General features: G+C 43.0%; 1 long non-coding RNA gene across 1 annotated transcript in view; it reads right to left on the bottom strand.

Annotated features, from left to right (window-relative positions):
• Positions 1-14,429, bottom strand: part of LOC132372099 (uncharacterized) — a 73,095-nt gene extending 58,666 nt beyond the window's left edge. Inside the window, exon 1 of the long non-coding RNA XR_009505095.1 lies at positions 14,247-14,429. This is a non-coding gene — a long non-coding RNA (uncharacterized LOC132372099). The remainder of the gene's footprint in view (positions 1-14,246) is intronic.
• Positions 14,430-16,167: the final 1,738 nt, after the last annotated feature.

Genomic DNA, 16,167 nt, shown 5'->3' with positions numbered 1-16,167 from the left:
TTCCATCTGGAATCAGGGATCCCCGCTTCTTTAGAAACAATTAGTCTCACTATTCTTATGTTCCAATTACACTTATAGCATTATAATTACTCATAAACATGCCTGTCCCTCTAGACAATGACTCCCAGCCTGGAGAACACAGTCCCCCTGCTCCTCAGCTGTGTAATGGAAATAATAATAGTACCTACATCAAAGAGTTGTTGTAAATATTAAATGAGTTATTTCACGTCAACCACTTTGAACAATATCTGGCACTGCTCATAAATTTAGCAAATATGTCGTAATTATATATGTTGCAGCAGGAAGAACTTTGAGAACTCCTGCACTAGACATTATATTCCTTGAGATCAGAGTCCATTTCTTATCCATTTTAGTTTTCATCAAGTATTACTATCTTAGATACACAGGAGGCACTTAATAAAGGCTTATAAGATGGATGGATGGACTGATGTTTGGTTGATTACTTGGATGCATGGATGCATGGATGGATGGATGGATGGATGGATGGATGGATGGATGGATGGGTGGATGGGTGGATGGATGGATGGATGGATGGATGGATGGATGCGTGGATGGGTGGGTGGGTGGATGGGTGGATGCGTGGATGCGTGGATGCGTGGGTGGGTGGATGGGTGGATGGGTGGATGGGTGGATGGATGGATGGATGGATGGATGGATGCGTGGATGGGTGGGTGGATAGGGAAGGAGGGATAGATGGTTCAATACTTGGATGGAGGGAAGGAGGGATGGATGGGTGAGTGAGTTGATCTTGTCCCCATTTTGGTAGCTCTTGAGGGTGTCTGCATGGGTTCAGTCCATCAACATCTATTTCCATGCCCCCTGCACAGTGGCAGGCCTCCCATAAGGGGCTCTTCTCTCCTCCTTTGTAGGGGTACTGAAGTTTTAGAGCAAGGCTCCTCAATTTTCCCACTGAAATAGCCCTATCCATGAAGGAGAATGATCAGAACCTCCACTGCCTCCTGAATTCTGAGGGCATGGCCTAAGGTAACCCAAGGCTCAATATTTTTTCTAAGTCTGATTTTTACCTTAAAATCCTGCAAAATTTGCATTTTATATCATAATATATCTGTTTACTTTTAAACCGTGTTATAAATTTTTATCAACATGTAAAATTGATGAACCACAATATGTTGTGTTCATCCTGTGGCTTCCAGCCCCTCTGACACTCTGATATGTACCTTCAAGAAGTACATCTTCCTCCAGTGCCAGAAACCTAACAAATGTCTCCAGGTTCCATCACCCAAATCCATTTGCTCTATTTTGTTTGTTCTGTGTGTAGACTTATACCCTAGAACTTGATGCTTCAGATCCATTTTTGTTCTTGCCAATAATACATCTCTAGCAACATTCTGGAAGGCAAGGAATTTATCACGTTTATTGATATACTTGCCTTGGGCATAAAGGGAGAAGATACAAACATGGAGTCTGAGGATTTTTTGTCTGACGAAGAAAAATGACCATTTATATAACTTTTAAAGTAACAGTTCTCAATTTGAATATCACTGCCCTGAAGCCCAATTAGCACAAAAGGTCCTTAGAGGTTTTTAAAGGCTATATTACACAGGAGATAAAGGCTTAAGCTTTTTTGAGCCAATCAGATTCTTTACCTCACAGAGATGTGTTATAATTTCAAAATACAGGCCACAACTTCAGAAATATAGTATATAACTACTATAAAACAGTAGTTATAACTATATTCCTTATGTCCAGAAAGCTGGAGAAAATAGTGAACATGTTAAGTAGTGACATTGGAGATAGTTTTAAAAGATCCAACTTCTAGTGATGAAACTTACAATATTTGTGGTACCAAAAAAATGAGATTAAAAGCGCATTAAACATTATGAGAAAAAGATTAATGAATTTAAAGACATAGCAGTAGAAGTTACCCAAAATAAAACACAGGGAGAAGACTAAAATATAAACAGAGCATCACTGAACTGTGGGAAAACATCAAGCGGCCTAATACACATATAATTAGAGACTCCAAATAAGAGAAAAGAGAGGGAGAAACAAAAATATGTGAATAATTCATAGCTGCAATTTGATAAAATTTGATAAAAATTATAAACAGATCCAAGAAGTTTGACAAACTCCTTGCACAAGCACAGGAAACATGAATACAACTATACCAAAGCACATAATATATCAAATTTCTGAAAACCAGTGTTAAAGGGAAAATCTTAAAACAAGACAGAGAAAAAAGACATTTTACATTCAGAGGAACAAAAATAAGCAAGATGTTAGAAACGATATAAGTTAGCCAAAAATGAAGCAACATCTTTAAAGTACTGAAAGAAAAAAATCATCTATACCCTGTGCAAGTATCTTTCAAAAACGTAAGTGAGGGCTTCCCTGGTGGCACAGTGGTTAAGAATCCGCCTGCCAATGCAGGGGACACAGGTTAGAGCCCTGGTCTGGGAAGATGCCACATGCCACAGAGCAACTAAGCCCGTGTGCCACAACCACTGAGCCTGCGCTCTAGAGCCTGTGAGCTACAGCTACTGAGCCCGCGTGCTACAACCACTGAAGCCTGTGTGCCTAGAGCCCATGCTCCGCAACAAGAGAAGCCACCACAATGAGAAGCCCACACACCGCAAGGAAGAGTAGCCCCCGCTCACTGCAACTAGAGAAAGCCCGCGTGCAGCAACGAAGACCCAATGCAGCCAAAAATAAATAAATAAAAAATTTTTTTAATAAAATAAATAAAAATGTAAGTGAAATAAAGACACTGAGGCATATAAAAGTGATAAGAACTTCTCATTGGCAGTTCCACACTACAAAATACATGGTAAAGTCCTTCAGAAAGGTAAGAATGAGGAGGGAAAGGAATGGAAATGATGCCAAGTGAAAATGTGGATCCATACAAAAGACTGAAGAACACTGGAAATGATAACTATATTGGTCCAATATTTTTTCTTCTTATTTAACTCTTTAAAAGACAACTGCCTGTTTAAAATGGATAATACATCATGACCAATGGAGGTTTAATCCCAAGAATGCAAGGTTAATTTAACATTCAAGAATCCACCAATGTTTTAAAACAACCCAATCAAAAAATGGGTGGAACACCTAAATAGACATTTCTCCAAAGAAGACATACAGATGGCCAACAAACACATGAAAAGATGCTTCACATCACTAATTATTAGAGAAATGCAAATCAAAACTACAGTGAGGTATCACCTCATACCAGTCAGAATGGCCATCATCAAAAAATCTACAAACAATAAATGCTGGAGAGGGTGTGGTGAAAAGGGAACCCTCGTGCACTGTTGGTGGGGATGTAAATTGATACAGCCACTATGGAAAACAGTATGGAGGTTCCTTAAAAAACTAAAAATAGAACTACCATATGACCCAGCAATCCCACTACTGGGCATATACTCAGAGAAAACCATAATTCAAAAATAGTCATGTACCACAATGTTCATTGCAGCTCTATTTACAATAGCCAGGACATGGAAGCAACCTAAGTGTCCATTGACAGATGAATGGATAAAGAAGATGTGGCACATACAGACAATGGAATATTACTCAGCCATAAAAAGGAACAAAATTGAGTTATTTGTAGTGAGGTGGATGGACCTAGAGTCTGTCATACAGAGTGAAGTAAGTCAGAAAGAGAAAAGCAAATATCATATAATCACGCATATATGTGGAATCTAGAAAAATAGTATAGATGATCTTATTTGCAAGGCAGAAATAGAGATACAGACACAGAGAACAAAGGTATGGATACCAAGGGGGAAAGGGGTTGGGTGAGAAGAATTGGGAGACTGGGATTGACACTTATAGATTATTGATACTATGCATAAAATAGACAACTGATGGGAACATACTGTATAGCACAGGGAACTCTACCTAATGCATTATGGTAACCTAAACTGGAGGAAGTCCAAAAGGGAGGGGATATTTTTATGTGTTTGGCTGATTCATTTTGTTGTGCAGTGGAGGCTAAAACAACATTGTAAAGCAACCACACTCAAATAAAAATTAATTTAAAAAAACAATCTACCAATGTTTTATAAATATAATTCACCATATTAACAAACTAAAATGAAAAACCACATGATCATCTCAATAGATAACAGAAGAAATGTTTGACAAGATCCAACATCTTTCTGATAAAAAGTCTCAGCAAACTCAAAATAGAAAGGACTTTTCTTAATTAGATAAAGGGCTTCTATGAAAAACCTATCACTAACATCACACACAATGGGGAAAGACTGTATTCATAGAGAAATGCAAAGGACATAGAATAGACAAACAACTTTGGAAAAGAAAGTTGAAGGAGTAGCACCACCTGACTTCAATGTTATTATAAAGCTGCAGATATCAAGACAGTGTGGTATTAGTGTAAAGATAGACAAATAGACCAATGGAACAGCATAGAGCCCAAAAGTAGATCCACACTAGGGACAACTGATTTTCAACAAAGGTGCAAAAGCAATTCAGAAGAGAAGGGACCATTTTCTCAATAAATGATGCTGAAACAACTATATACATATCCCCCCAAAAATGGACTTTAATCCACACATCACACCACATTCAAGAATTAAAATTGATCAAAACTGATCATATAACTAAATGTAAACTTAAAGCTATAAAACTTCTAGAAGGAGACCTAAGAGAAAATCTTGTGTTAGGCAAAGATTTCTTAGCTATAACACTAAGTACACAATTCCAATAAATGGAAAAAATTGCTAAATCATACATCATTAGAAATAAAAATAAACTTCTGCTCTATGAAAGACACTCTTAAGAATGAAAAGACAAGCCATAGATTGGGATAAAATATTTAAAAATCATATATCCAATAAAGGACTTATTTCCAGAATATATAATGAACTCTCAAAACTCAGTAACAAGAAAACAACCAACATAAAAATGGGCAATGAATATGAACAAACACTTTAGCGAAGAAGATATAAAGATGGCAAATAAACACAATTTTTAAAAGATGCTTAACATCATTGGGCATTAGGGAAATGCAACATCAAGTAATAAAGAGATAACATTACACACCTGTTTAAAAGTCTAAAAATTTAAAAACTAAACATAGCAAGGTTGTTGAGGTGTGAAAGAACTAGAATACTCATAATTGATAGTGGGAAAGTAAAATGGAGCAACTATTTTAGAAAACAGTACAGAAGTGTTTAAAAATGTTAAACATACTCAGACCATATTCTGCTCCTAGGTATTTAGCCTAGAAATGAGGGCATTCATCCACACAAACACCTGCACATGAGAGTTCATAGCAGCTTGATGTGTAACAGCCAAAAACTAGGAATAACTCAAATGTTCATGAAGAGGCAAATGGATAAACCAACTGTGGGATAGCCATACAATGGAATACTACACAGCAATAAAAAGGAATGGGCTACTGATACACTCAACAACGTTGATGACTCTCAAAACAATAATGCTGGCTAAAAAAGTCAAACAAAAACACGTACAAGCTGTATGATTCCATTTCTATAAAATTCTTTAAAGTGCAAACTAATCTATAGTGACAGAGAGTTGATCAGTGGTTGCCTGGAGATTAAAGTGGGTGAGGGGGGGACCTTCAAGATGGCAGAGGAGTAAGATGTGGAGATCACCTTCCTCCCAAATACATCAAAAATACATCTATGTGTGGAACAACTCCTACAGAACACCTACTGAACGCTGGCAGAAGACCTCAGACCTCCCAAAAGGCAAGAAACTCCCCACGTACCTGGGTAGGGTAAAAGAAAAAAGCAAAAACAGAGACAAAAGAATAGGGACGGGACCTGCACCTCTGGGAGGGAGCTGTGAAGGAGGAAAGGTTTCCACACACTAGGAAGCCCCTTCACTTGTGGAGACGGGGGTGGGCGGCGGGGAAGCTTTGGAACCATGGAGGAGAGCGCAGCCACAGGGGTGCAGAGGGCAAAGTGGAGAGATTCCCGCACAGAGGATCAGTGCCAACCGGCACTCACCAGCCTGAGAGGCTTGTCTGCTCACCTGCCGGGATGGGTGGGGGCTGGGGCTGGGGCTGAGGCTCGGGCTTCGGAGGTCAGATCCCAGGGAGATGAGTGGGGTTGGCTGCGTGAACACAGCCTGAAGGGGGCTAGTGTGCCACGGCTAGCTGGGAGGGAGTCCGAGAAAAAGTCTGGAACTGCCTAAGAGGCAAGAGACCATTGTTTCAGGGTGCACGAGAACAGGGGATTCCTTCCCTGTCTGCCCACAGAAGGCAAAGCACCACCTAAACGAGCTCCAGAGACTGGCACAAGCTGCAGCTATCAGCGCGGACACCAGAGACGGGCATGAAATGCTAGCGCTGTTGCTGCCACCACCAAGAAGCCTGTGTGCGAGCACAGGTCACTATCCACACCTCCCCTCCTGGGAGCCTGTGCAGCCCGCCACTGCCAGGGTCCTGTGATCCAGGGACAAGTTCCCCAGGAGAACACACGGTGTGCCTCAGGCTATTGCAACATCACGCTGGCCTCTACCGCCGCAGGCTCGCCCCGCGTTCCAATTATAACTACCGTACCCCTCCCTCCCCCCTGCATGAGTGAGCCAGAGCCCCCTAATCAGCCACTGCTTTAACCCCATCCTGTCTGGGAGGGAACAGATGCCTAAGGGCAACTAACATGCAGAGGCGGGGCCAAAACCAAAGCTGAACCCCAGGAGCTGTGCGAACAAAGAAGAGAAAGGGAAATCTCTCCCAGCAGCCTCAGGAGCAGTGGATTAAATCTCCACAATCAACCTGGTGTACCCTGCATCTGTGGAATACCTGAACAGACAACAAATCATCCCAAAATAGAGGTGGTGGACTTTGGGAGCAACTGTAGCTTGGGGTTTGCTGTCTGAGACTGGTTTGGTTCTGATTTTCATCTTAGTTTAGTTTTTAGCATTTGTTTATCTTAGTTTAGTTTTTAGCACTTGTTATCATTGGTGGATTTGTTTATTGGTTTTGTTGCTCTCTCCTTTTTTTATTATTATTACTGTTTTTATTTTTTTATTTTAATAATTTTTTTAGTTTTTATTATTTTTTATTTTAATATATTTTTTAAATTTTTATTTATTATTATTTTTTCTTTCTTTTTTTCTCCTTATCTTCTGAGCTGTGTGGCTGACAGGGTCTTGGTGGTCCGGCCTGGTGTCAGGCCTGAGCCTCTGAGGTGAGAGAGCCGAGTTCAGGACATTGGACCACCAAAGACCTCCCAGCCCCATGTAATGCCAATCAGCAAGAGCTCTCCCAGAGATCTCCATCTCAATGCTAAGACCCAGCTCCACTCAACGGCCAGCAAGTTACAGTGCTAGACACCCTATGCCAAACAACTAGCAAGACAGGAACACAACCCCACCCATTAGTAGAGAGGCTGCCTAAAATCATACTAAGTTCACAGACACCTCAAAACACACCACTGGACGAGGCCCTGCCCACCAGAAAGACAAGATCCAGAACACAGGCACTACTCCCCTCCACCAGGAAGCCTACACAAGCCACTGAACCAACCTCACCCACTTGGGGCAGACACCAAAAACAACAGGAATTACGAACCTGCAAGGCTGCAAAAAGGAGACCCCAAACACAGTAAGTTAAGCAAAATGAGAAGACAGAGAAACACACAGCAGATGAAGGAGCAAGGTTAAAACCCACCAGACCAAACAAATGAAGAGGAAATAGGCAGTCTACCTGAAAAAGAATTCAGAGTAATGATGGTAAAGAGGATCCAAAATCTTGGAAAAAGAATGAAGAAAATACAAAAAATGTTTAACAAGGAACTAGAAGAACTAAAGAGCAAACAAACAATGATGAACAACACAATAAATGAAATTTAAAATACTCTAGAAAGAATCAATAGCAGAATAACTGAGGCAGAAGAATGGATAAGTGACCTGGAAGATAAAATAGTGGAAATAACTACTGCAGAGCAGCATAAAGAAAAAAGAATGAAAAGAATTGAGAACAGTCTCAGAGACCTCTGGGACAACATTAAACACACCAACATTCGAATTATAGGGGTCCCAGAAGAAGAAGAGAAAAATAAAGGGACAGAGAAAATATTTGAAGAGATTATAGTTGAAAACTTCCATAATATGGGAGAGGAAATAGCCAATAAAGTCCAGGAAGTGCAGAGAGTCCCACACAGGATAAATCCAAGGAGAAACATGCCAAGACACCTATTAATCAAACTATCAAAAATTAAACACAAAGAAAAAATATTGAAAGCAGCAAGGGAAAAACAACAAATAACATACAAGGGAATCCCCATAAGGTGAACAGCTGATCTTTCAGCAGAAACTCTACAAGCCAGAAGGGAGTGGCAGAACATATTTAAAGTCATTAAAGGGAAAAACCTACAACCAAGATTACTCTACCCAGCAAGGACCTCATTCAGATTCAACAGAGAAATTAAAACCTTTACAGACAAGCAAAAGCTAAGAGAATTCAGCACCACCAAACCAGCTTTACATCGAATGCTAAAGGAACTTCTCTAGGCAGGAAACACAAGAGAAGGAAAAGACCTACAATAACAAACCCCAAACAAGTAAAAAAATGGTAATAACATATCGATAATTACCTTAGATAAACCCATGCACATATCATCACCTTATTTTTGATAAAGGAGGCAAGAATACACAGTGGGGAAAAGACAGCCTCTTCAATAAGTGGTGCTGGGAAAACTGGACAGCTACATGTAAAAGAATGAAATTAGAACACTCCCTAACACCATACACAAAAATAAACTCAAAATGGATTAAAGACCTAAATGTAAGGCCAGACGCTATTAAACTCAGAGGAAAACAGAGGCAGAACACTCCATGACATAAATCACAGCAAGATCTTTTTTGACCCACCTCCTAGAGAAATGGAAATAAAAACAAAAATAAACAAATGGGACCTAATGATACTTAAAAGCTTTTGCACAACAAAGGAAACTGTAAACAAGACAAAAAGACAACCCTCAGAATGGGATAAAATATTTGCAAACGAAGCAACTGACAAAGGATTAATCTCCAAAATTTACAAGCAGCTCATGCAGCTCAATATCAAAAAAAACCCAACCCAATCCAAAAATGGGCAGAAGACCTAAACAGACATTTCTCCAAAGAAGATATACAGATTGCCAACAAACACATGAAAGGATGCTCAACATCACTAATCATTAGAGAAATGCAAATCAAAACTACAATGAGGTATCACCTCACACCGGTCAGAATGGCCATCATCAAAAAATCTACAAACAATAAATGCTGGAGAGGGTGTGGAGAAAAAGGAACCCTCTTGCACTGCTGGTGGGAATGTAAATTGATACAGCCACTATGGAGAACAGTATGGAGGTTCCTTAAAAATCTAAAAATAGAACTACCATACGACCCAGCAATCACACTACTGGGAATATACCCTGAGAAAATCATAATTCAAAAAGAGTCATGTACCACGGGGCTTCCCTGGTGGCGCAGTGGTTGAGAATCTGCCTGCTAATGCAGGGGACACGGGTTCGAGCCCTGGTCTGGGAGGATCCCACATGCCGCGGAGCAACTAGGCCTGTGAGCCACAACTACTTAGCCTGTGCGTCTGGAGCCTGTGCCCCGCAACGGGAGGGGCCGCTATAGTGAAAGGCCCGCGCACCGCGATGAAGAGCGGTCCCCGCACCGCGATGAAGAGTGGCCCCCACTTGCCGCAACTAGAGAAAGCCCTCGCACAAACCGAAGACCCAACACAGCCAAAAATAAAATAATAAATTAATAAATAAAGTAGCTATAAAATTAAAAAAAAAAAAAAAGATCAAGGTGACCAGCTAGCTGTGTGACCTTGGCCACAACACTTTAAAAAAAGAGTCATGTACCACAATGTTCACTGCAGCTCTATTTACAATAGCCAGCTCATGGAAGCAACCTAAGTGTCCATTGACAGATGAATCGATAAAGAAGATGTGGCACATATATACAATGGAATATTACTCAGTCATAAAAAGGAACGAAACTGAGTTATTTGTAGTGAGGTGGACGGACCTAGAGTCTGTCAGAGTGAAGTAAATCAGAAAGATAAAAACAAATATCGTATGCTAACACATATAATATGGAATGTTTTTTTTTAAATGGTTCTGGTGAACCTAGGGGCAGGACAGGAATAAAGACGCAGACATAGAGAATGGACTTGAGGACACAGGGAGGAGGAAGGGTAAACTGGGATGAAGTGTGAGAGTAGCATTGACACATATACAGTACCAAATGTAAAATAGCTAGCTAGTGGGAAGCAGCTACACAGCACAGGGAGATCAGCTCGGTGCTTTATGACCACCTAGAGGGGTGGGATAGGGAGGGTGGGAGGGAGATGCAAGATGGAGCGGATAAGGTGCTATATGTATACATATATCTGATTCACTTTGTTATACAGCAGAAACTAACACAACATTGTAAAGCAATTATACTCTAATAAAGATGTTAAAAAATAATAAATAAAGTGGGTGAGGGAAGAGAGGAACCAAGAAACTTGCAGGGGTGATGGTTATGTTCCTTACCTTGCTTCTGGTGATAGTTTCATGGACATACATATATGTATGTCAAAACTTATCAAATTGTATACTTTAAAAAGTGGCCCTTATTATATGTCAGTTATACCTCAACATAACTGGTAAAAATTAACAGATAATAATAATAAATGCTAACTTGATCAAACTAGTGAAAGTAAGACAAGGGATAAAGAGAAACCAGCAAAGTAAAATAATGTAAGTTGGCAGAATAAAATGAGCATTATCAATTGTCATTAAAAGTAAATAAATGGAATTAGCCATTAAAAGACAGAGATGGTCAGATTGGCTTAAAAACAAATCAAGCTCTGTACTACATACAAAAAGCAGTTGTAATCTACTGGGTGCAAACTTCCCTGACTTGGAAGAATTAAAATGTTAGTAAATTAACTATTTCTCTTGAATAAGTAGGAGTTAAAACTTAGGATACTTACTAACATGATTTTACATAAATGATGATTCAAGAGCCGGGCCAGTGTTGATTTTTAAATTAACAATCTAACAGTCTAAATTAACAAATTTTTCATAAATATGTTGTCCTAGTTGGAGATTCTTGGAATAACACTACTTGCTTTGAGGGCTTGGTTATATGATACATTGCACTGGTCTTCAATCTTTTATTCCCAAGGTTTCTAAATTGTTGCTTCTAAGTAACTATACATACTGAGAGTCTTTGTGGGGCAAATCATGATTTGCAATTTAACCAATCAGTTACCAGCATTTTTTCATTTGTTTGAAGACTGGAGGATACTAGTTTAATGTATTATTCATTTGTTGATCCTTGGTGGCCAACAGATGTGACAAATCTTGGATAAGAAACATATCTCTTGATTCTCCTTTCTTGTGGAAATGGGATTTTTGGCCAGTGTAATGACTGGCCCTGTACTTTGTTGTTCATTACTTGGTCCAGAGTTTCCATTAGGGTGGGGGAAGAGGGAGACAAGGATTGTATCCAACCTATTTTGTGCCTTGATTGGCCCTCTACAAAGGACCAGAACTCAGTAACTGCTCACTGAAGGCTTTCATCAGCCCTGCCAGTGGGACAGTTTGGAGGGAACAGTGGTTGCATCAGAATCACCTGAGGCTTGGTAAAACAGGCTCCTGGGCCCCTTCCCCCAGAATGGCCGACTCCTGAGTTCTGGGATGGGGCTGAGAATGTGCATTTCTTTTTTTTTAACATTTTTATTGGAGTATAATTGCTTTACAATGGTGTGTTCGTTTCTGCTGTATAACAAAGTGAATCAGCTATACATATACATACATCCCCATATCTCCTCCCTCTTGCGTCTCCCTCCCAGCCTCCCCATCCCACCCCAGAATGTGCATTTCTACACGGTTCCCAGTTGCTGCTGCTGCTGGTGACTGGAAGACCACAGTTATGAGGACCATTCTTTGTTTCATCCGTTTCCCATTCTCAACTTCAGCCTCTAGCCATTTCTCTTGCCATCTTTGGGGTAGAAGTGTCTGGTAGTGCCTGCCATGGTGCCTCCCCCAGGGTCCCCCTTTAAGACCTAGCCCCTCATTCCCTGGCCGCAGGGAGTGTTAGGCACCTCTGCCTGCATTAGCATCGGAAAACTAGATGCTGGGAGACCTCCTGAGTGGCCCTGGGTGTCAAGAACACAGCGAACACACACAGAAAATCCTCCAAGGCAGTGGTGAGGCACGTAAGAGGGAAGCCTTCACTGCCTTCCTGGCTTCTGGCTGGTCACAAGGGTGAAGCTGCCGCCGTCACCAGGGAAGTCAGCTGATGCCCGGCGTACTCATCAACCTGCAGGCAGGCTCCAGAAGAACGTGCACAGGCGCGCACAAGCACACAGGCAGGCAGGTGAGGCGGCGGGGCTGGGAGGGGACAGGGCAGGAGGCGGGAGGACTCCTACCCAGGTGAGGGTTGCTGGGATCTCCCAGCCTGCTGCCCCCCAGAGGCCAGCACGTTCTACCCTGCACTCACAACCCCTCAGAGACATTAGGTCTCAGAAATGCAGGGCAAGGAACAACGGTTTAACTAATGCTTTGGGTTTTTTTTTTTTTAATACATTTATTTATTTATTTTTGGCTGTGTTGGGTCTTCGTTGCTGCGCACGGGCTTTTCTCTAGTTGCAGCAAGCGGGGGCTACTCTTTGTTGCGGTGCGTGGGCTTCTCATTGCGGTGGCTTCTCTTGTTGCGGAGCATGGGCTCTAGGCACGTGGGCTCAGTAGTTGCGGCACACAGGCTCAGTAGTTGTGGCTCGTGGGCTCTAGAGCAGAGGCTCAGTAGTTGTGGCACACGGGCTTAGTTGCTCCATGGCATGTGGGATCTTCCTGGACCAGGGCTCGAACCCATGTCCCCCGCATCGGCAGGCAGATTCATAACCACTGTGTCACCAGGGAAGTCCATGCTTCTGTTTCTTCATTCACTCATTCAACCAACATTTGTTTGAGCTTCTACTATATTGGGCTCTAGGTTAATCTTGGGATCCAAAGGGGGTTAAAACATAATCAATCCCTTTCAGGTTGTTCACAATCTGGTATAAGAGCTGGACAAGAAACAGGCAGTCCCAGTGAAGCACCTTGAGAGGCAGTATACGCCGTGGATAACAGCTCTAGAGCCAGAACACCCAGCTCCAAATCCTGTGTGACCTTGGGCAAGTCACTTAACTTCTCTGAGTCTCCACGTCCTTATCTGTAAAATGGGGATGATAGCAGTGCCTACCTCATAGGTAGGTCTGGTGTCAGGTCTACATGAGTTAGTGTTTAAAATGTACCTGGTGCAGAGTCCTGATTGCAGGCTCTTGTCAATATTGGCATGACAACGAGAAAGGTGCTGAGGACAGCAGGGGAGGATAGGTCAGGAGCCCAGACATAAAACTAACCACCTCAGAGTGGCAGCTTGCCCTCTGTAATGTGAGCAGATCCAAACAGAGGATCCCAAGGCCCCTTCCAGTGTGAGAGCTGTGGGCTGGTGGTGCCATCCAGTAGGTACACTGGACACGAGAAATAGTCAGGAGAGGTTCTCCTGCCGTGGACATGGTGGAGTTAGCAAAAGAGGGAAGATCCTCTCTATTTCACTTGGATTTGTAGGAAGTTTGACAACATCTCACTCACAGCCAAGGGCAGCAGTTGAGAATAGGCAGGGTTGGTTCCCATGCTCGGGCAGACCCCTCCTCCACCCAGGGCCCCCAGGACCCTGGGGGGCTATATCCTCCCTGTGTATCTCCTCTCCTCCCCACCCCTTCAGTGCCACCGCTCCATCTCTGGGCCCATTTTCCTGTTCTATTTGTAATTGCCACTGAGAACCTGCCGTCATGCACGTATACACACCTGCTCTCTTGGCCAGAGGGCCTACCAACCCCACAGTACTCGCCGGCTGGGAACTTTCAGAGAGCCCTGGGCCAAGGCTTTTGGGAACACAGCCCTGTCCACGAAGACCCAGGTCAAGAAAGGACACCTGATGACACGAGTGCTGAAGCTCAGAGCAAAGGTGGTGTCTCCCTGGAGAGTGACTCTGGGGCGAGCCGGCCAGGAGAGAACAGACCAGCAGACAGCCCTCACCGTGCAATACAGACCATATCCTGCTCTCAGCTGCCAATCGGGGGTGGCCCCGGCCACGTGCATCACCCTTGCTGGACATGGCTGGAGAGCACGGTCTCCAGCTCCTGATCTTCCGGCACTCACGTGCCATGAGGGCAACTGACTACGGAGAAGAGAGAAATGACCGAGCAAATACAGAGGGTCCCCAGGGCCTACCTTGTGCTGTCTTATTCTCTATCACTTCTTGCTTTCTCCCTTCTCCCGAACTCCAATTAAGAAAAAACAGGGGTCGGGGGTTGGGGGGAGGGACCAAGCGCTTGGAACAACCTGGATGCTGATTTCAATCTAAAACACTGGGTCTGAGCCCTGGCCAGCCGCCCTCAGCAACTTCCAGCTCAGCCACCCTATGCCTCTATGGCTGAAAATACCCAAGCGTCTGATGAAGCAGCTGCAGTTAAATTTAGCCCTGGCAAACCTAGGGCTGGTCTGGGTGCTAGAAGCAGCAGAGGGGACCCACAGATGCAGCCAACGCAGGTGGAAGAGCCTCCAGCTACAGACAACAGCCAGAGTGGTGACAATGACAACACCTAGAGGCAAGGAGAGCCAGGGAAGGGAGATGGAGTGGGGTGAAGTTCAAGGCCCAAAGGGTCTTCTACTGCCATCAGCAGATACCCGGCAGGTAGCACGGATGAGTAAAGCATAAAGATGGAAAGAAAAGGGAATGGTAGGGACTGTGATGAACTGAAATTTAGACTTTTTAAATAACACCACGTCAGCCAAATAAAATCCTGCCTTAGGTCTGCAGACGTTCACTGTGACACCCGGGCCCAGCTTTGCAGAGGAGGAAACCCCAAGGGGATATTCCACCACCAGCCATTCATTCTTTGCTTCTTCAGTCTCCTGTTAAAATGCAGACTGTGGGCTTTAAGATTTTTTTGCTAACGCAGTTATTCTTACTGATCCCTTTGGTTAAGAGAGAAGGAAAGAAGAAAAGAAATAATCAGCATGCATGAATAAATTATTTGGCAAATTTGCATTTATTAATACGTTCAGAATCAAACGTTACCTGTATAAAGCAGTTGTTGAATGAAAAGAATATTTGGCTTGCAGTCAGACAGGCTTGAGTCTAACTCCTGGCTCTCCCACCTGCTAGGAAATTAATTAACTTCTCTAAGCTGCAGCTTCCTCTTTGGTAAAGAAGAAATAATATGCCTACCTTGGATTGCTATGAAGATTAAATAAAACAATACAGGATGGTGTTTGACATGAGATCATTCACACTCAATAAATGTTGCATGAATTTTAATCATCTGAGAGCCAGGTTCTGTAGGACAGGGACTCAGAGTGGAAAGGGGACAGCCCTTCACCCTGCCAGAGCTCTCCCAGAGCCTGCGTCGGGCCTCAATTTGAGTTGGCTTCTGAGCCACATGGAGCCACACTGCCCCCTTGTGCCCATTTGCCCCACTGCAGCTGCCCTTGAGTTGTGCCTCACACCTTTCTCTCTTCCGCCATTGGAGAAGGGGTATCAGGCCTACAGACCTACTTCACCCTTGTTTCTACTCCATGTGAGCCCCTCATGCTGTCTTATGCTGAGCTGGTTGGTTGCTGAAGGTCATTAGCTGAGTCTACAACAGCCTAGTTTTTCCAATCTCCCGAGCACACTGGCCACACTGGGGAGCATTAGTTTAGCCTCCCTGATCTAGTGCTTTAGCAGATTTCCAGCCCTGATGCTGTACTGGGATCCCCTGGGGAGATATTAAAATAGACATCCATTTGTACATTACACCTCTCTCCAGACCTATGGAATCAGAATCTCAGAGGGTGAACTGGAGAAGCCATATAAAAGGAAAAAACTCAAAGGATCTCAAATTTAGCCAATTTTGAAAATGCATTGTTTTAACCCTGTATTGTGTTGCCCTCAGTCACCTCTCGCTTCTGTCTTGGCTTTGTAAGTAACACAAGCAAGAAAATACACTGCTCTCTGCACAGAAAATTAGTATTCTTATGGGGAGGGAAAAGGGAGGGGTGAGCAGCCAGTGAGAGGGAGTAGACAGAGAACAAGAGGCACGAAGAAAGACACAGAAAGGCAGAACGAGGGGAAGGAAAACAGGTGTGCACGCAAACAAACACACACACA

Source organism: Balaenoptera ricei, chromosome 9, assembly GCF_028023285.1.
Source record: "Balaenoptera ricei isolate mBalRic1 chromosome 9, mBalRic1.hap2, whole genome shotgun sequence".
Lineage (NCBI taxonomy): Eukaryota > Metazoa > Chordata > Mammalia > Artiodactyla > Balaenopteridae > Balaenoptera > Balaenoptera ricei.
Note: the sequence above shows the minus strand (reverse complement) of the source record. Positions and strands in the feature narration are given on the sequence as shown.